The sequence below is a fragment of the Scleropages formosus genome, chromosome 12, assembly GCF_900964775.1.
Source record: "Scleropages formosus chromosome 12, fSclFor1.1, whole genome shotgun sequence".
NCBI lineage: Eukaryota > Metazoa > Chordata > Actinopteri > Osteoglossiformes > Osteoglossidae > Scleropages > Scleropages formosus.
The window spans coordinates 3,623,877-3,644,673 of NC_041817.1; the positions used below are offsets into that span (position 1 = coordinate 3,623,877).

Genomic DNA, 20,797 nt, shown 5'->3' on the forward strand with positions numbered 1-20,797 from the left:
ACTTCTCCTACTTAGTTAAGTCATAAAACATTCTAAGCATATTTTAAGCATGTATAATCAAAGCATACTTGTAGGTCATGTTTCGATCAAATTTAACACCACACCCTGCAGTAATGCAGGTCGTTACGATATGTTAGAGGCCCCACCAGATTGAAGAACTATCATTAGCAGACAGTTTTTTCTCCAGCTTGTTAAAGTATTTCCTCTTAAGTGCTTCATTTTCCTTCTACAGTGTGTTTTACTTTCTTGTATTCCTTGCAGTGGGTGTGGTGGCGCAGTGGGTTGGACTGGGTCCTGCTCTCCGGTGGGTCTGGGGTTCGAGTCCCGCTTGGAGTGCCTTGCGGCAGACTGGCGTCCCGTCCTGGGTGTGTCCCCTCCCCTTCCGGCCCTATACCCTGTTTGCCGGGTTAGGCTCTGGTTCCCCACGACCCTGTATGGGATGAGCGGTTCAGAAAGTGTGTGTGTTCCTTGTGGTTTCCATTGTTCTAAGGCAAGTCCAGATGCCTGAGCTTAGAGGGGGACCGAAGTTTCTCGTTGACTTGTTTTTGATGTTCTTCAGCTTTTCTCATAAAGGTAAAACATTCAGTGCCAGAAGAGTTATCAGACTGTAATCAACTGTAATTATTACATGTCGTTTCCCAGGGGAGCGCAGGTAGTAGCATCACACATGCCCTTAATAGTACCATAACAGTGATCTAGCATTTTGTTATCTCTTGTTTGTATTTGTATGTCATGGTTTAAATTCATGTGATTGAAATTGCCAATTATGATTATTACATGTCAGTTTGGGTAATTCCTTTCCAATTCTATAATGCATTTTTGATGCTCCTGTTGTGGCAGACATGTGCTGGCAGGTGGCAGTATCTAAACAGCAGCAAGGATTAAGAAAGTAAATTCTTGAGGTAGACAGAGCGGCTTGCAGTTAATAATAAGCAATTCCTGAATGTTCAGTTGCTGTTCACGTGTGTAAACTGCCCAGTCAAATTTCACAGAAAAAGCTAAAAAAAAAAAACAAAGAATGAGGCAGAATCACTGTGGCTCCCATCTTTGGTGTCATATTTAATAAAAAATCTTTAGTCAAACAGGCAATAAATAAAAAGCATCAACCACACACACTTTCAGAATCGCTTGTCCCATACAGGGTCGCAGGGGAACCAGAGCCTACCCGGCAACACAGGGCATAAGGCCGGAGGGGGAAGGGGACACACCCAGGACAGGATGCCAGTCCGCCGCAAAGCACCCCAAGCGGGACTTGAACCCCAGACCCACTGGAGAGCAAGACTGTGGTCCAATCCACTGCGCCACTGCGCCACTGCACCCCCTGTCAGCATCAACCACAATTATATTAAAATAATAAGTAATTCAGGGGATACGAACAATGTTCAAAGTGAAGAGACTAACAGTTGACCTTTCCTTGACTTTTTTTTTTTTAAATTCTTGTTTGTCATGATCGATGACTTTTTTATTACTTTTTTATTTCTTTTATTACTTTTTATTACATTTATTACTTTTTAATGACCGTATCGCTGTTTTCTCTCACTTCTTGTAATGGGGGGCCATGCTGAGCGGAGTGGCGTTGTGTCTATGTACACACACGATCAGCTGCTAGCGCTCTCCTATACAGGATACCTGCCTGGATCTAGGCCTGTTATCCCGGAGGAGCTCAGGAGGAGACGCCGCGGGTGCAGAGCCGGTGCAAAGAGAAGATCAAAGACGAGGAGATTTAAACCATCTGTCCCGTCGATCATCACCGGGAACGTGAGGTCTTTGGGAAATAAGATGGACGACTTGTGGGCACTGATTTGGACCCAGAGGGAGTACCGGGACAGCAGCATTTTGTGCTTTATGGAGACATGGCTGCAACCGGACTTCCCGGAACACAGTGCCTCCATACCCAGCTTCAGGACAGTTCGGGCAAACAGAGACGTCAGGCTGAGCGGTAAGAAGAAGGGCGGTGGGATTGCAGTATTTGTGAATGAACGGTGGTGCAATCCCGGACATTTTGCTGTAAAGGAACGTTTCTGCTCGCCGGATACCGAACTCCTAGCTTTGAGTATGCGTCCATATTATTTACCACAGGAGTTCTCTGCCGTCATACTGGTCGGGGTTTACATTCCACCATCAGCTGATGAGGCATCGGCATGTGACGCGGTATACACCACCGTTGCTAGGCTACAGTCTCAGCACCCCGATGCTTTTGTGGCCGTTACTGGAGATTTTAATCGTGTTAGACTGGACTCAATTCTTCCAACTTTTCATCAGTTCATTGATTGCACTACGCAGGAAAACAAAACACTGGATCTTTTGTATGCAAATGCTGAGGATGCATATACCGCCAGTGCCCTGCCCCCACTTGGTAGATCAGACCACAATCTTATCCTGTTAACACCTCAGTATGTCCCTGCAGTTCAAAGGCAGCTTATTTCCACAAGGAATGTGAGGAGGTGGACTCAGGAGGCCAGTAAGGTCCTGCAGGACTGCTTTGAAACAACAGATTGGGATGTGCTCTGCAGACCACATGGGGATGACATCAATAACATCACTGACTGCATTACGGACTATACTAATTTCTGTGAGGACACTATCATTCCAACCCAGACAGTACGCTGTTTTCCTAATAACAAGCTTTGGATTACCAGTGACCTGAAGGGTTTGCTGAACTGAAAGAAGAGAGCCTTCAGGTCTAGTGACAAGGATGAGATGAGAAGGATACAGTGCCAACTCAAGGTGGCACTGAGGAAGTGTAAAGACTCTTATAGACAGAAGCTGGAGAATAAACTCCAGCTGAACAATATGAGGGATGTGTGGAGAGGCATGAAGCAGATCACAGGCTATAACATCAAAGATCGCCAGCAGGACGGCAGCCTGGACAGAACCAATGAGCTGAATTTTTTCTTTAACAGGTTCAGCACTGGACCCCCTGCTGGCCCTCCCCACACCGGACCAGTCTTCACACCCTCTTTGCCACCCTCTTACGCCTTGCATCGTACCCACTCCCACCCCCCACTGTGTACGTCTGACCACAACCCCCCAACTCCAACCCCCATGACTGTGACCATTGGCCAGGTGAGAAGACAGCTGGAGAGACTCCACCAAGGCAAGGCTGCAGGCCCAGATCACATCAGCCCCTGGGTCCTGAGGTCCTGTGCAGCCCAGCTGTCTGGCATCCTGCAACACATATTCAACCTGAGTCTGTTGCAGGAAAGGATTCCGGTGCTATGGAAGACATCTTGTTTAGTACTGGTGCCAAAGATAGCCATCCCATCTGGCCCCACTGACTTCAGACCAGTTGCCCTAACTTCACATGTTGTGAAGGTACTGGAGAGACTGGTGATGAAGCAGCTGAGACCACAGGTAAAATCTAGTCTGGACCCTCTTCAGTTTGCCTATCGGCCTCATGTGGGTGTGGATGATGCCGTCGCCTATGTGCCGCAGCGAGCTCATTCTCACTTGGATGGTAGTGGCAGCGCTGTCAGGATCCTGTTTTTTGACTTCTCCAGTGCCTTTAATACCATCTAACCTCTTTTGTTGAGTGAGAAGCTGCTGGGGATGGGTGTCGGTGCATCTACGGTCTCCTGGATCTCTGACTATCTGTCAGACAGGCCTCAGTTTGTACGGCTGGGGAGCTTCCTGTCTGATGTTTTGGTTAGTAACACAGGAGCGCCACAGGGAACTGTTCTGTCACCATTCCTGTTCACTCTGTACACCTCTGATTTTCAGTATGATACTGAATCATGCCACTTGCAGAAGTTCTCTGATGACTCTGCAGTGGTGGGGTGTATTAGAGATGGACAGGAGTTGGAGTATAGGCACCTGGTGGATAACTTTGTGGAGTGGTGCAGCAGGAATCATCTGCTCCTAAAGGTCAGGAAGACCAAGGAGATGGTCGTCGACTTTAGGAAAACAAGAACTGCAGTCAGACCCATAAAGATCCTGGGGGAGGAGGTTGAGACTGTTCAGAACTACAGGTACTTAGGTGTCCACTTGAACAGCAGTCTGGACTGGAAGGACCACACTGATGCTGTGTACAAGAAGGGAATGAGCAGACTCTATTTTCTGAGAAAGCTCAGATCTTTCAATGTGTGCAGCAAGATGCTGGAGATCTTCTACCAGTTTGTCGTTGCGAGTGCTATCTACTTTGCTGTAGTCTGCTGGGAGAGCAGCATCAATACCAGAGATGCAGGCAGGATGAAAAAACTCATCCGTAAGGCCGGCAGCATCATTGGACAGAACATGGAGACGTTTGAGTCGGTGAGGAATAGGAGGTCACTGAACAAACTGCTCTCCATTTTGGACATTCCATCCCACCCACTTCACAGCATACTGCAGAGACAGCGAAGCTCATTTTCTAATAGACTCATTCAGCTCCGCTGCCGTAAAGAATGGTTCAGGAAATCATTCCTACCGTTCGCAATAACATTGTACAACAGCTCACCTCTGTGTGACAGATGAACTATTCAGCACTATTGTTAGTTCATTTTGTTACTACTTCATAATGATTATATTACCGTTTTGTACAACTTGCACTTTACTGTTGCACTACATACTGTTTAATTTATTTATTTAATATACTTTTTATTCTTTTATTCTTCCAACTGTATATATAATTTTACATACTTACATTTTTATCTTGTATTTTTCCACTTGTTTTATATGTTTTTTTTTTAAATATATATTGCAAGTAGAGGGTGCGGTGGCGCAGTGGGTTGGACTGCAGTCCTGCTCTACAGTGGGTCTGGGGTTTGATGCCCGCTTGGGGTGCCTTGCGACGGACTGGCGTCCCGTCCTGGGTGTGTCCCCTCCCCCTCCGGCCTTACGCCCTGTGTTACTGGGTAGGCTCCGGTTCCCCGTATGGGACAAGCGGTTCTGAAAATGTGTGTGTATGTGTGTATTGCAAGTATTTATCTGACTTGTGCTCTGCTGCTGTAACATAATAATTTCCCTTGTGGGATCTATCTATCTATTCCAGTTCCTAGAAATCCCTATTCATACCTAAGCCTATACCACGTGAATTCTCACCATACTCAGCACCCATTTACTAAAAGTAAATAGTAAAGTAAATGAGAGTAGCTTTGTAGTCTCTGCAAATAGTCTCTTCTGTCGTTGTTTTCCTGCATGTCCCATTCAAGGCTATTTACAGCGCCACCAGGCTGTCCATAAAGTGCTTAGCCTTTCATTCCTACCAGGTCCTCTGAAAGTCTTAAACTTTCCATTTTCATGCTTGATCACCCTCAGGCCAGACACAACCATCACATAAACATTCTGAACTATGCATTCATTTTTTTCCATTGAGAGGTCCTGGCCCAGTAATGCTGGAAATAAATCTGAATTTCACTGAATGGGTTTATCTGTGCTGCAGACAAATCTGTCACTGCCTTCAAGCAATGTACTCCATTTTCTGTATCTTCAGCCTACATTAACAAATCTACTTTACACAGTCTCCCTAAGGCTCAGACATAACACAGATTGGATGCACATTACTGCTCTATTCAGATTTCTTGAATCTATGTTTGATACAAAACTTTGAAAAACTGCAAACTTTTTTAGGAAATATGCAATTTACACACACACATTGTTCGAAACTGCTTGTCCTAAGCAGGGTCACGGCGAGCCACAGCCTAACTCAGCAGTGCAGGACGTGGTCTTGGAGGGGGAGGGGTCACACCCCAGACGGGACGACAATCCGTCACAAGGCACTCCAAGTGGGACTTGAACCGCAGACCCACCTGACAGCAGGACCCGGCCAAGCCCATTGCGCCACCGTGCCCCCCTCATATGCAATTTAATGCATATTTAATGTAAAAAATACATTTCAATTTCATTTAAATATTTGAATTTGAAAAATTCGAAATATTTTAATTAATAAAAAGGCATAATTTATACATGTGAAATCCAAAGTTAGAAAACACATCAAATAATTTTCTAATTATTTAAACTAATAAAATGTCACACTTTCATTCTTTTTCCTCATACTTAATCGTTTTTTCTAATATTCATTCATATGGATGAATAATGGATTCAATGCTTGTAATGTATTTTTGTGCAAGCACAGATTTACACCCACACATACACATCTTTTATATAGGGTGGTTTGTCTTGACAGTTTCAGATTATAAAAAAAGAAGATTGTGGCACACCGAGGCAGCCAAGGAAGGGGGTGGAGAGAAGGACAAAGTCACCACAGCTGGGGCTAATCACGCATTCTATTTCTTCCCCTGTCTCTAACAGTGAGGGAGAGAGATGGAGGAGGAGAGCACGCACGCACACAGGCATGAGCATGAGCATGAGTATGCCTACAAGTATGCGAACAGTGTCCCAAACAACCCCGGAGAAGCACCGTCTTACGTGTTCTCTGTTCCCCCTTTTCCTCCCCTTCCTTCCCCATGACAGGGGAACCACAAATAAAGCAGACGAGCACCGCATCTATTGCAAAGATTTACACCAACAGATTTTGTCTGTCTCAGAGGATTTTTTTTACTGTATATTTTACATAATACAAAAATGAGAAACAATAATCCTTTAATACCTTACAAGGAAAATTGCTGAAAATTCCCAGGTTCTGTGTGCTATAAATAAAGACAAAGAAGAGCATTCATTCGTTCGTTTGATCATTCATTCATTCATTCATTCATTCATTCATTCATTATTAATAACCACTTGTTATAATGCATGGCTTTGGTCATCTGAAGCCTGTGCTAAAAATTTAGGTTGCAGGTGAGGGTACAAGTGCATTGCAGGGCTGTCACAGATTGGCTAAAAAGTCTGTCATACAGGGAAGCTCATCACTCTAAATTGAGTGTTTTCTGTATATGTGTGAACAAATGGATGTAACTGCATTGTAAAGCGTTGGTGTCTTCTCTAGGGTGTGTAGTCACTCTACCCTGTCTCATGATCTCTGCTTTCAGAAAAAGCTCCTTACCACCATGACTCAGTATTGAATATACGGTTACTGATAATGGATTAATGGACATTAATGGATGAATGGATGGACTTTGATCACTTATATTTTCCTTAAAATTGTTGTCTGTAGCTGAACTAATGCACATACTGAGCTCATACATGGCAGTAAAATGCACCCCATAGAGAAAAACTGTGTGGGGTGTAATAATCAATCTGCCCCTTCAAGCTAATGTTTCAAGCTCATCTTGAGTTTTGAGTTTTAGTGAACAGTCAGCCATCCAAGTCATACATACACTTGATTACCTAATCATTCATAAGCTTTTTCAGTAGAGAGGAGAGTTTAAGACTAAGAGCCTGGGTCCACAATCACATCCCAAACCTTGTGTAGAAATTTTCTATAACCATACTTAGTATGACACGCTGTCAGTGGCAAACACCCCTCTTGTGCGCTTGGCTGTCTTGCCGTGCCTCTTGCCGCTTGGTCACCTTTCTGCAGAGGACCCAGGCAGACCGACCTTCTTGCCGCTCATGCCTCCGCCATCTCATCACACACTGCATCCGCTGCTCGTGAGACCAGCTGCTTCTCTCCTGCTTTTGCGGCATTATCTCTCACTCTGCTGCTTCGCCCTTTAAGAACGCTCATCGGGGCTTCAGGCAGGCTGGGCACTTTCTTTGTGAAAGCAGCGAAATCTTCACATGTGAGCAAATTCGCATTCGAGGGTTCGCTCACTTCGGCTACGAAGCCCTGCCTGTCCATCATCAAGGTGCAGTATTCTGCATCATCCAGCACGTTGTCTGACCTCTTTGGGAAGGCATCGCTCTCCATAGGGCAACTTCCCCCAGTACCGCGCTCGGCGGCAGTTCGCTGCTTCCTTCTGCTGCTCCTACTGTGGATGCAGGGAAACCTCAGTCAACCTGCTCACCTGTCTTCAGTGGCACCTCACAGCTCTGCTCCACAGCATCCACCTTCTAGGGGGTCCCCTGGACACCCATGGTCCACAACAGCTTGTCCACCTCAACCTCCCCATCAGAGGATCTTCTTCACCCAGCCAGCTTATTTCTTTATGCTAACTTCCCCTTCAGTAGTCTACACCTCCTGAACCCTAGCTTCTCATTGTCCTGCTCTATCCCACTTCTAAAACTAATGAGATAGGCAGTGCTCTGGATTCAGATGAAGTGAAGAAAGATGCATGGACAGTATTAATTTCAAATGTTTTTTTAGAACACTAGCATATAGGGAAATGATGCTTTTGGGCTAAGGAGCCCATTTCCTCAAGAACCTGCATCTCAAACCAGTCTGTTTAACACCTCCAGACTTCTTCTCAGTGGCAAACACAGTCACCCTTTTAGTTTGCCCAGAAGTCCCCCCAGAGGCTGCACACTTACTTTACTCACATTTTTCCCATAATGTAACTAGTTACAAGAAACAGGTTTCCCGCTCAAACTCGCAGCAACAGGGGTCGTTACAATATTTTTGTTTATTACAGTTATATCCAAGATTTTCCCAATGGACTGCCATCCCATCCCGGATGTACCACTTTAAACCTTGTGCCCAGTGATTCCAAGACAAGCTCCAGACCACTGCAACCTTAACAAGGACAACTGGTTCATGAGAGTGTGATATTCAAAATCTTTACTGTAAATAAATTGAGGAACATCTGTATTATTAAGCAAAAGCTTAATTAATTGTGCCTTAGTGGAAAAATTAACTCTGGAATTACAATCAAAACAATTTACAAATGGACTTCCAGTGCCAGTTGCATTTGTAAGCTGAAGATGCAGTTTGTATAACAGCAGCAGCAGTTTTGGTAACACTTTAGAAGACACGCTTAAGAGGGGACTTATTTTTTATTATTATTATTATTTTATTTTTTATAAAGCGCTCTTCTCATGCAGTGACACAGAGCGCTTTAACACAGACATAAAGCAAGAAAAACAGATACAAACAAAGAAGACGGTCAACTAATGGCTACCATAATGAAGAACTTATTATAGAGCTATAAGTATACCTACTGGCCACTGGGGAAAGCAACAAAAACTCCCAACTGAAAGTTGAGGGAGAAAAAAACCTCTGGGGGTCCACGGGCCAGTGGTTGCCCACCCCTCCTGGGCATTATAGAAAATAACAATTTGTAAGCCAGTGTTTAACATGTATGGGGGGTGCAGTGGCGCAGTGGGTTGGACCACAGTCCTGCTCTCCGGTGGGTCTGGGGTTTGAGTCTCGCTTGGGGTGCCTTGCGACGGACTGGCGTCCCGTCCTGGGTGTGTCCCCTCCCCCTCCGGCCTTACGCCCTGTGTTACCGGGTAGGCTCCGGTTCCCCGTAACCCCGTATGGAACAAGCGGTTCTGAAAGTGTGTGTGTGTGTTTAACATGTAATTATAATGTTGGTAAATGGCATCTTGGATCCCCGACTAGGCATGGAACGTCTCGATCGTCATGGCAGATGGGACATCATCCTCTGTCAGCATGGGATTCGTCTGTCAAATTCTTAAGTTTCCTTCTGTTTAAAGAACAATATATTCATTTAACTAATGACAATATGGAGAATTCAATCTTGAGTTATTTAGTCAATTCAGTATGGTGATGCATGTATGCAAGATGCCGATTCAAACCTGACCCATAGCTACCACCTGTGTGGTGGTTTTCAAGGCAAGGCAAGTCAAAGGAAGAACAGAGGTGGGTTGCCAGGTCCTTTGCACGTTGGGGGAAGCAAACCAAGAGAGAAGCATGGAGCCGCTGCGTGCCCCAAGCAGGATTCAAACTCCAGATCCACCACACAGCGAGGTACTAGTCAAACCCGCCACGCCCCCATGCCCCCCTCAGTCTGGTGATAGGGGACATAAAAGGTTCAAAATACTCTACCAACCTCCTAAAGTAAAAGAGTAATCTAAAAATTGTATTACTAATAATATACAGGACCATTTGTAGCCTGTTTGTTGCCAAAGGTAATGTATGTGACTGTTGATGAGTAGCCAATTCATAGTTATTTTAAATGAGCATCAGTTAATGTGTAGTATTGCAAGAGGAATACAACGTCTAATAGTTATTAGTAACTTTTAAATAAATAATAATTATCTAATTGTTACTTACCCCAAACATCAGTACACTATTACTTACTGATTAGTTAATCACTCTTCTTTATTAGTTATCAGTAGTAACTGCGGTGTTAATGTAGCACTACCCATTTGTTCTGCATTAGTCCCTGCATAACTACTTATGAACTACTTATTAAATATGAAACAGTATTCTTAAGTGTTACCGGCTTTTCTTCTGTAAAATAAAAGCATTGTAATGGTGCTGAGGCGAGTTAAAATAGCTCAGTGTAAATAGTTATTAGTGTTCATCTCTGTACATAAATTTGATGTTCTGTCATGATTGGTTACTTTATTGTGTATGTGTAGTTTGTTTTGAGGGTAATTCTGGGTAATTCTAGGGGTGGTCCCCTAATCGTTGTGCGCGGTTAGGAGGGCTGGGCGTGACCTAGGGAATCTCCGCACTGTTTGGCATGATTTGGTGCTGTCTGGCATGTCTGTCTTTTGGCTAAGATCAAGTGCAATACTGCAATTTTGACACTAGGGGGCACAAGAGAACCTTTCTACATCATAGCCCTTTTAAGGGCTTCCTACAGCACTTCCAACCCACTCTTGGGATGCACCGTTTTATGAAACTATCGCAGACGTCAGCGGGGAGGTTGATGACGATGCAGGCGACAGGAACTAAGAGAATGATAACTGCACCCAGGAAAAAGACGACGACTGCCTCGGCGGAGAAGACAGCAGTGAGGACGAAGACGACCGCTGGGGGGCAGGTGAGGACATCTCCCCCAGGGAAGCAGCATTATGCATTATGTCGCCCACCCAGAAGAGCTCCCCAGAAGAAAAAGGCTCATCAGGGACATTGGAGCCCCTCGTTGAGGGAGCCGCAGCGCTGCCTGAAGCAGGACTGGTGGTGGAGGTGGCGGCAGCGGCGAACCTGAACATCGCGGTGGAGCCGACAAGAGAGGAGAGGACAACTGTAAGGGTGAAAGCGATGACGGCCTCACCTGCAGAAGAGGTGGCCAGGCCAGAGAAAAGTCCTGCTGCCCCGGGTAGATCTTCAGAGGAGGAGGAGCAGTCTGCATTACTAGTGGCTCCTAGGATGAAGCACACTATTCGCTTCAGATGGCGAAACTCGGAGGAAGCGGAGGACTTCCCGGACTGTAGAGGGTTCTTCAGGGAAGTCATCTTTAGAAAGCTGGGCCTGGCCGCCGCAGAAGTTGTTTGCATTCAAAGGAATAGACCCCAGCGGTTTGTCGACGTCACCGTTCTTGCGGATGAAATCTACCCGAAAATGGTAGAAATTTGTAAGAAGGAGAAGGACGGAGGGTTGAAGCAATACAAGATTGAGCACCTTTGGTGGATGGATAGAAGGATAATCACCATCCACATCTTCAACCCCTTTGTCCCTGCCGAGGCCGTCCGTGTTTTTCTTCAGTGCCACGTTGACCTCCTACCAGGCCACAGGGATATCCGAGATGAGTTTGACATATGGAACGGGCGCAGGCAGTTTCAGGCGCGCCTGCGTCCTGACCCTGTGGCTCCTGACGAACTCCATCATCCTCCGGCATATTTTACTATACAGAATAGTAAGGCTTACCTCTTTTACCCCCAGCAGCCTCCCTTGTGCAGGCTCTGCCAGGCTCAGGGGCATACAGCAAAGCGTGCAAGAATATGAAATGTAGGAAATGCTTAGAGACAGGACATTTTGCCGGAGACTGCAAGGTATGAGCTGACAGCGAAGACCATCTGGCCCGTCTCTGTCCGCAGTACAGACCCTCGTATGCAGATGCCCTGTCTGGAAGCAGGGTCTTCAGGCATTAACATTTGTGGATAACAAAATCAAAGTGATGGAGACGGTGGTGGAAATAGCGGCAGGGGCTGGAGAAGCCCTTAGCGAAGCCAACAATCTCCTGGGAGCAAGCCCTGCCCCTACCCTGGCGGAGATTTAAAAGCGGAAAAAAGAAGACTTAACTCCAAAGAAAAAGAAGAAGAAAAAGTCTGGAAGGGAGGCTGCAGCACCAGAGGCGGGCGTCTTGCCTGCCGGGCCCCCTTTGGAAGAAGGCCGAGAGCATAACAGATGGATGCCGTGTGGGCCCTGCGTGGCTCCCTGTCGACGTTGCTGAGTCAGCGGTTGTCGTACAAGGGAGGACTCGGAGGCGTATCTGCCAGACTGGCACTCTAGCGGGGCAGCAGCGGCGGTGTCCTCGGGGGAGGAGGTCTTAATGGATTAAAAAAGGGCTGGTTTTTAATCTTATTTTAGTGTTATTTTTGTTTTATTGGGTTTTTTAACAACATACCCCAATGGCTGATTTTAAAATTTTAACTCTTAACGTCAGGGGGTTAAAAAACAAAGTAAAAAGAACTGCTTTGTTTAATCAGTTTGAGTCCTTTGCCTTTAACCTGTGTTTTTTGCAGGAAGTCCACCTCCGGGACCAGAGGGATGTGATTCTCTTCTCTCAAGAATGGAGGAAGGGTGATCATAGCTGGCGTCCACTCTACAGGCGTGGGAATACTATTTGGAGACCGCGCCTTTGAGAAGGTAAGGTCTTTCATTGTTCATCCCAGCTGAGTGTTGGGGGTGGACGTCATGTGGAGAAGTTTGCACTTAACGTGTTCTGTGCATCTACGCTCCGTTGGAGGTCAAGTAACACATCGCTCTATTTGATGAGGTGATCCCTCATTGTGTGACTGATAGACATCTTATAATAGGAGGAGACTTCAATATTTTCCTTGACGGCAAGGATGATGCTAGTATTAAACATTTTTAAAATTTTATTAGCAGTTTTAACCTTACTGACGGTTTTAGGAAATGCAACCCCACCAATCCAGGTATTACCTGGCGCAACAGCCGTGGTGGCTGTAGTCGTTTAGATTACATTTTAGCATCGCCCTCCTTTACTTTTAAGAAGGTTCTCTTATCTGCCCAGTGGCCCACGGACCATATGATGGTCGAGGCCACGATTTCCATCTTGGCCCCGACCCATGGCCGGGGCTACTGGAAGATGAATATTGAAGTTCTCCAAGAAAAGGAGTATAGAGACCTTTTTCATGAGAATTTTTCGTTGTGGCAGGATTCCATGGAATTTTACCCCTCAGCAGCTGATTGGTGGGAGGGGGTCAAGGCAAAGGCCAAGACCCTCACCATCAACTATTGTATCCGACATGTTGCTTTGCGACGTCAGGATATCAGCTTGCTCAAGGAGGAACTCCAGAGGATTTATTCTTGTCACAATAATGGAGGGACTTTTAATTATGATAGGGCCTTGGAGATGAAGGCTACTTTGAAGCGGCCGCATAAGCGGCAGGCCAAAGCCTTCCTGTTTGGCACCAGAGTTAAGGAGGTAGAGAAGAATGAGAAGTGTACCTCCAACTTTTTCAATAAGGTGGAGGACTTGAAACGTAAAAGAAGTTTTACTTCTCTGTGGAACCAACAGGGTGAGTCCTTCACCAACACCCCCCAGATGTTGGAGGTTGCATCTTGTTTTTATAGAGATATTTTTAAAAGCAGGGAAACGGACCTGGTAAGGGAAACGACCTTTTCAGATAATTTGATGTCACCGGTTGCCGAGGATGCTCTTGGTGGCTTAGAGAGCCCCATCACTCTGCTCGAGCTGTCAGAGGCATCTGGTAAGATGAATTGGCTCAAGGTTCCCGGCCTCGACGGTTTACCAGTGGAATTTTATTCCACGTTTTGGGACGTCTTGGGGCCTGCTTTTCTGCGCGTTGTCCAGCAGGTGCTGGGCAGGGGCATGCTTACCAAGAGCATAAGGACAGGGATGCTCTCCTTGTTGCACAAGAAAGGTTAGTCTTTGGCCCTAATTTCCTGAGGTCGATGTGTGTACTCTACACCGAGGTAGGTAGCCGAGTCACCATCAATGGTGGGGGTGGGTGCCCCAGCGGAGTGGAGTGGAGTGAGGCAGGGTTGTCCGCTCTCCTCGCTCCTCTATGTTCTTTACATCGAACTGCTGGCAGTTGCCATCTGCACCCAACCGAAGATTGACGGTCTGCTCCTGCCAGGGAGTGGTGGTGAGGTGGTGAAGCTGGCCCAGTACATGGAAGACAGTACGTTGTTCCTGTGCTTGGACCGGGCACTCAGTCTGGCACTCGGCCTGGTTCAGGCGTTCGGGCGTGTCTTGGCCCCAGCGCTGAACCTCGGCAAGTCTCTTGTCAAGTTCTTCGGCAGCTGGAAGCAGAGAAGACTACATCGGTGGTTTTTCCCGATGCGAGGGTCCTCTCAAGGTGCTGGGGGTCAACTTTCTTACGGAAGGTGCTGCCAGGGTTAATTGGGAAGAATGTTTGACTAAAGTCAGACAGAAAATGGGTTTGTGGAGGACAAGGTCCCTCTCCTCAACAGGGAAAACATTGGTGCTGAAGGTGCACATCCTCCCCACGTTGCGCAGGTGTACCCCTTGCCCCCAAGATGCAGAAAGGCCTCACGAAGGACGTTTTCGATCTCGTCTGAGGGGCAGGTATGAGTATGTGAGGAAGGAGGTCACATACCTTCCAAGGGAGGGAGGAGGGAGGGATGTGCCCGACGTTAAACTGGATTGTCTCTTCCTCTCCCAGTTATGTAACTGACTGGCAGCTCCGACTGAGCATCCCCACCAGTACTTTGTGCGTCTTTGGTTGGCCCTTCCAATGTGCCAGTTGATGAAGTCCTGGTCTAACACCGGGCCTAATGCCGAGACACGGCCCACCCATTACAGCCACGCAGTAAAGTGGAGTAAGACCACGGCGGCCGGGGTCGAGGCAGAGACCCTCCTTAAGCACAGGGCCTTGTATTAGGCCTTGGTTAAGAGGAGAGAAACTCAAGTTCATCTGGGGCTCGAGGAGGGCACTTGGGCCAGGATTCAGCCAAAGGGGCTTGACCACCATCTGCAAGATTTGAACTGGCGTTGTTTACGCAATAAGTTGCTGGTCAAAGTAGTCCTGTACAGGCACAAATTGATCAGCCACCCACCCTGCCCGCGAGTTCAGTGTGGAGAGAGTGAAACTTTCGCGCATTCCTTTTGGGACTACGGGCAGGTGTGGGAGGTCTGGTGTTTGGTGACTCGCCTGTGCAGGAAGATCGATCCGCAGATCATTTTGACGTATGACATAGACTTGAAGGGATGGAGCCCTGGTGCTCAGAAGGCAGCAGCCGACCGGACGTGGCTGGTGATTAGTGTGGCCAAGCAAGTGCTCTGGAAGTACACAGCTGGTCCAGACAGGGGTAGACTTGGGCTTGCAGGGTGTGTATAATAAAATTCGGGCCGACCGACTTAAGAATCACATGTCTGCTCCTGGCATGTGATGGAGTAGGGTGGAAGTGAGGAGCTCTGCTGATACATTACATTAATATGGTCATCTGAACCTTCAAAAGTTAATTAAGTAGGGACTAAGTGTAATATAACTACCTTAAGGCTTAACATCAACATTCTGGTATGAAGAAAAATCTACGGAAGGGGAACATGAAACAAATTCAAAAAACGCTAACTCCTTTCGCAGTCGGCAGTTCAAAGATGGAGGATAACGTGGCGGAGACCTCTCAGGATACTACACCAGAGAATACACTCTCTCTTCGGACTTTAAGAGAGGAATTACAGGTATCTATGGAAGCGATGCTGGCACGATTAAAAGCTGAAATGGCGACATCGTTTGTTGATATTAAAGCAAACATCTCTGCTCTGCGTGAGGAAATGAAAGCAGACATTCGTGCTATATGTGATGATCTAGCCGGTGAGCTAGCACATCTTCGCTCGGCACACGCAGAGATAGTTAGTAATGTCAAAGAAATGGGAAACACAGTCAGTGAAACAATGGATAGAGTAACGGCGCTGGAACAAGCACAACAATCGATCACCAAAGAATGTAAGAAGTTACAGGATAAATGCCTGGATCTAGAAAATAGAAGCCGGAGACAAAACCTACGTCTCGTGGGTATCAAAGAGGGAGTTGAAGGTGGAAACATGATCAGATTCCTGACAGATTTCTTCCCTGAGGTGCTTGGTGCTGAGAACTTTGACTCTCCGGTGATGATAGACAGAGCGCATCGCACTCTAGCTCTGAGGCCGACCGGGAAGGGGATACCCCGTACTATACTTGTTCACCTGCATTACTACGCGGACAAACTCAAGATACTGGATCTCGGAAAGGCGAGAGGCAAACTCACATACAGAGGGGCCCAGGTACATATTTTCCCTGACATGAGCCCGGAAGTCAGCAAGATGCGCGCGGCTTTTAATCCAGTGAAAAGGAAACTCCACGATGCCAATGTCACTTACAGCCTACTCTACCCAGCCAGACTTGTCATCACTGTGGACGGCATTAGGCACTCCTTTGATTCTCCGCGAGCGGCTGAAGAATTCTTCAACCAGAAGTTTACTAAAACAAGCTGAATTCCATGCAAGTAACATGAATGTCACTCATATTTATAGTCTGATAGATTTGGGTATATTTTGATAAGAAGTATTTGTTGATGTAAGGTATTATTACGTATCGAGAACTGAACAAATACAAGTCAAGTGAACACTACTAAACTGCAGGAGCTCAGGTTTATGATTATGTTAAACTGACACGGAAGAAAAATATTATTTTTTATTTCCTTTGTAGTTATTTGCTCTTGCTTTATGGCTAAATTTAATAGCTGATTGAGGTTCAGATGTCTAAAATTGATAACTATCAAAGAGGAGCGGAGAGAATTTTATTTGGCTGTTGTTCAGTTTACTCTCTCTCCCTAAACTGTAAAGAATAGCAATGTGTTTTTTGGTAAACACGTTATTCCCCTGCTACTTGTTTGGGAGGTGGCAGGGGGTAGGGTGGGTAAATGTTAATGTTAAAGAGTTTAGAGCTCTTATAGGGTTGAATGTTATTGTATGCATATGTATTTATCAGGGTTTTTTTCTTTTTTTTTTTACTTCTCTTTTGGGGGGACACAAGGATATTCATTCATTTATTCTACCCTCTACCATTATAGAATGTTGTTAGAAACATGAGGGGATCAGGAACTTTGAAGACACTCGATAAGACGAACGTGCAGTTTGTCACCTGGAATTGTAAAGGCCTGAATGGGGCTGTGAAGAGAGGCAATATATTGACTCATCTCGAGAAGCTGGGGGCAGATGTTGCCTTTTTGCAAGAGACACACCTTAAAAATCAAGTACATAAACAACTATATAGAAATTGGGTTGGCCAAGTGTTTCATTCAAACTTTAATTCCAAGTCACGTGGAGTAGTTATCATAAGAAAAAAAAAAAATATCCCTTTCATCACTTCAGATAAAATTTCGGACCCAAATGATAGATACATTATCACAACTGGAAAACTTTATAATACTCCTATAACTTTGGCAAATATCTATGCCCCCAATTACGATGATGAGAACTTTATAAGGTCAATATTAGCAATTCTTCCTAACCTTCATAGCCATAACCTAATTCTAGCAGGAGATTTTAATTTAGTGATGGACCCAGTATCGGACAGATCATCCAGTAGGCAACAACATGTGTCTAAATCAGCCAAATTGATCCAGAACTTTTTGAAATCAGCAAATATAATAGACATTTGGAGACATTCACACCCAGTTCAGAAAAAATATTCCTTCTTCTCACAGTCACACAATTCTTATTTTAGGATAGATTATTTTTTTTGGATTCTAAATTGCTTTCGTCAGTGAATTATATTGATTATGATGCTTTTGTTTTATCGGATCACGCCCCATTAAAATTACAACTAACCTTCTCTTATAGATATACTTTCAGAACCTGGCAAATGGATAATAGTATATTATCAAATGAAGCACATGTTGAGTTTATAAGGTCCCAAATAGAGTTATACTTGCAAATTAATAGAACTCCAGGAGTTTCTAAAAGCATGTTGTGGGAAGCTCTGAAAGCCTACTTACGTGGTCAAATTATTTCTCTTCTTGCTTATCGGACTAAGATACAGAAAGAAGAAAGACAAAAATTAATAGAATGAATTTCAGAAATCGATCACCAGTATGCAATGTTCCCTACTACTGAACTTCTGACAAAAAAGATAACACTGCAAACGGAATTTAATCTTTTATCATTGGCCGAGACTGTTAAACTAATAAATCGCTCCAGATATAAATATTATGAATATGGGGACAAAATAGGAAAATATTTGGCCCATCAGATAAGACTCCTCCACGAACCGCCATCTTACGTGGTGGAGGGGTTTGAATGCCTGAATGATCTCAGAGGAGCTATGTTGCCTGGGACTATATGCCCCTGGTAGGGTCTCCCATGGCAAACAGGTCCTGGGTGACAGACAAGACAAAGAGCGTTTCAAAATCCCCTTATGACTATTAAATCAAGGATCTTGTTCACCCCGCCCGGTATGGGGTCACCGGGGCCCCACCTTGGAGCCAGGCCTGGGGGAGGCTCGCATGCGAGCGCCTGGTGGCCAGGTCTATGCCCACAGGGCCTGGCTGGGCTTAGCCCGAAGCCAAGACGTGGAGCCGCTCTTCGGTGGGCTCACCACCTGCCGGAGAGGACATAAGGGGCCGGTGCATTGTGATTTGGGCAGTGGTTGGGGCCGAGTGCCCGGCCGACCCAAACCTCGGGCGCCAACTCTGGCTTTTGGGACTTGGAATGTCACCTCACTGGCGGGGAAGGAGCCTGAGCTAGTGCAGGAGGTTGAGAGATACCGTCTAGATATAGTCGGGCTCACTTCCACTCACAGCTTGGGTTCTGGAGCCACTCTTCTCGACCAAGGGTGGACTCTCCACTATTCTGGCGTTGCCCAGGGTGAGAGGCGGCGGGCGGGTGTGGGCTTATAAATAGCCCCCCAGTTCAGCCGCCATGTGTTGGAGTCTACCCCGGTGAATGAGAGGGTCGTCTCCCTACGCCTTCGGGTCAGGGAACGGTCTCTCACTGTCGTTTGTGCTTATGCGCCTAGCGGCAGTGTAGAGTACCCGGCCTCCTTAGAGTCCCTGAGGGGTGTGCTAGAAAGCGCTCCCACTGGGGACTCTGTTGTTCTACTGGGGGCTTTAACGCCCACATGGGTAGCGACAGTGATACCTGGAGGGGCGTGATTGGGAGGAACGGCCCCCTAATCTGAACCCGTGTGGTGAGTTGTTATTGGATTTCTGTGCTAGTCGCGCTTTGTCCATAACAAACACCATGTTCATGCATAAGGGTGTCCATCAGTGCACTTGGCACCAGGACGCCCTAGGTCGGAGGTCGATGATCGACTTTGTGGTCGTTTCTTCTGATCTTCAGCCATATGTCTTGGACACTCGGGTGAAGAGAGGGGCTCAGCTGTCAACTGATCACCACCTAGTGGTGAGTTGGATTCGATGGCGGGGGAAAAAAGATGGACAGACTTGGCAGGCCCAAATGCATATTGAGGGTCTGTTGGGAACGTTTGGCGGAGGCCCCTGTCAGAGAGGTCTTCAACTCCCACCTCCGACAGAGCTTCAACCAGGTCCCGAGGGAGACTGGGTACATTGAGTACGAATGGACTATGTTCCACACCTCCATTGTTGGGGCGGCGGTTCGGAGCTGCGGTCATAAAGTCTCCAGCGCCTGTCACGACAGCAATCCCCGAACACGGTGGTGGACACCGGAGGTAAGGGATGCCGTCAAGCTGAAGAAGGAGTTCTATCGGGCCTGGCTGGCTTACGGGACTCCTGAAACAGCTGACAGGTACTGGCGGGCCAGACGGAGCGGGGCTCTGGCAGTTGCCGCGGCAAAAACTCGGGCCTGGGAGGAGTTCAGTGAGGCCATGGAGGAAGACTTTTGGTTGGCCTCAAAGAGATTCTGGCAAACCGTCCGGTGACTCAGAGGGGGGAAGCAATGTTCCGCCAACGCTGTTTATAGTGGAAGTGGTGCGCTGCTGACCTCAACTGAGGATGTCCTCGGGCGGTGGAAGGAGTACTTTGAGGATCTCCTCAATCCCTCCGACACGCCTTCCGTAGAGGAAGCTGAGGCTGGGGACTTGGAGGGGGACTCGTCCATTACCCTGGCTGAAGTTGCTGAGGTAGTCAAAAAACTCCTCGGTGGCAAGGCTCCGGGGGTGTATGAGATCCGCCCCGAGTTTCTCAAGTCTCTGGATGTTGTGGGGCTGTCTTGGCTGACACGCCTCTGCAGCATCGCGTGGAGTTCTGGAACGGTGCCTCTGGACTGGCAGACCGGGGTGGTGGTCCCTCTTTTTAAGAAGGGGGACCGGAGATTGTGTTCCAACTACAGGGGGATCACACTCCTTAGCCTCCCTGGGAAAGTCTATGCCAGGGTACTGGAAAGGAGAATCCGACCGATAGTCGAACCTCGGATCCAGGAGGAGCAATGCGGTTTTCGCCCTGGCCATGGAACACTGGACCAGCTCTATACCCTCACTAGGGTGTTGCAGGGTTCATGGGAGTTTGCCCAACCAGTCCATATGTGTTTTGTGGACCTGGAGAAGGCATTCGACCATGTCCCTCGTGGCATCCTGTGGGGGGTACTTCGGGATTATGGGGTTCAGGGCTCGTTGCTACAGGCTGTTCGTTCCCTGTATGACCGGAGCAGGAGCTTGGTTCGCATTGCCGGCAGTAAGTCAGACCTGTTCCCGGTGCATGTCGGACTCCGCCAGGGCTGCCCTTTGTCACCGATTCTGTTCATTATCTTTATGGACAGAATTTCTAGGCACAGTCAGGGAACAGAGGGTGTCTGTTTTGGTGGCCGGAGGATCTCGTCTCTGCTTTTTGCGGACGATGTGGTCCTGTTGGCTTCATCAAGTCAAGACTTACAGCGTGCACTGGGGAGGTTTGCAGCCGAGTGCGAAGCGGCGGGGATGAGAATCAGCACCTCCAAATCCGAGGCCATGGTTCTCAGTCGGAAAAAGGTGGATTGCCCCCTCCGGGTTAGGGCGGAGT

The 20,797-nt window shown here is 47.0% G+C and overlaps 1 protein-coding gene across 1 annotated transcript in view; it reads left to right on the forward strand.

Moving 5' to 3' along the window:
• The first annotated feature begins 12,323 nt into the window (after positions 1-12,323).
• chek2 (checkpoint kinase 2) overlaps positions 12,324-20,797 on the forward strand; it is a 62,275-nt gene continuing 53,801 nt past the window's right edge. Inside the window, exon 1 of the mRNA XM_018740519.2 lies at positions 12,324-12,478. The gene's annotated coding sequence lies outside the window, so the exon portion shown is untranslated. The remainder of the gene's footprint in view (positions 12,479-20,797) is intronic.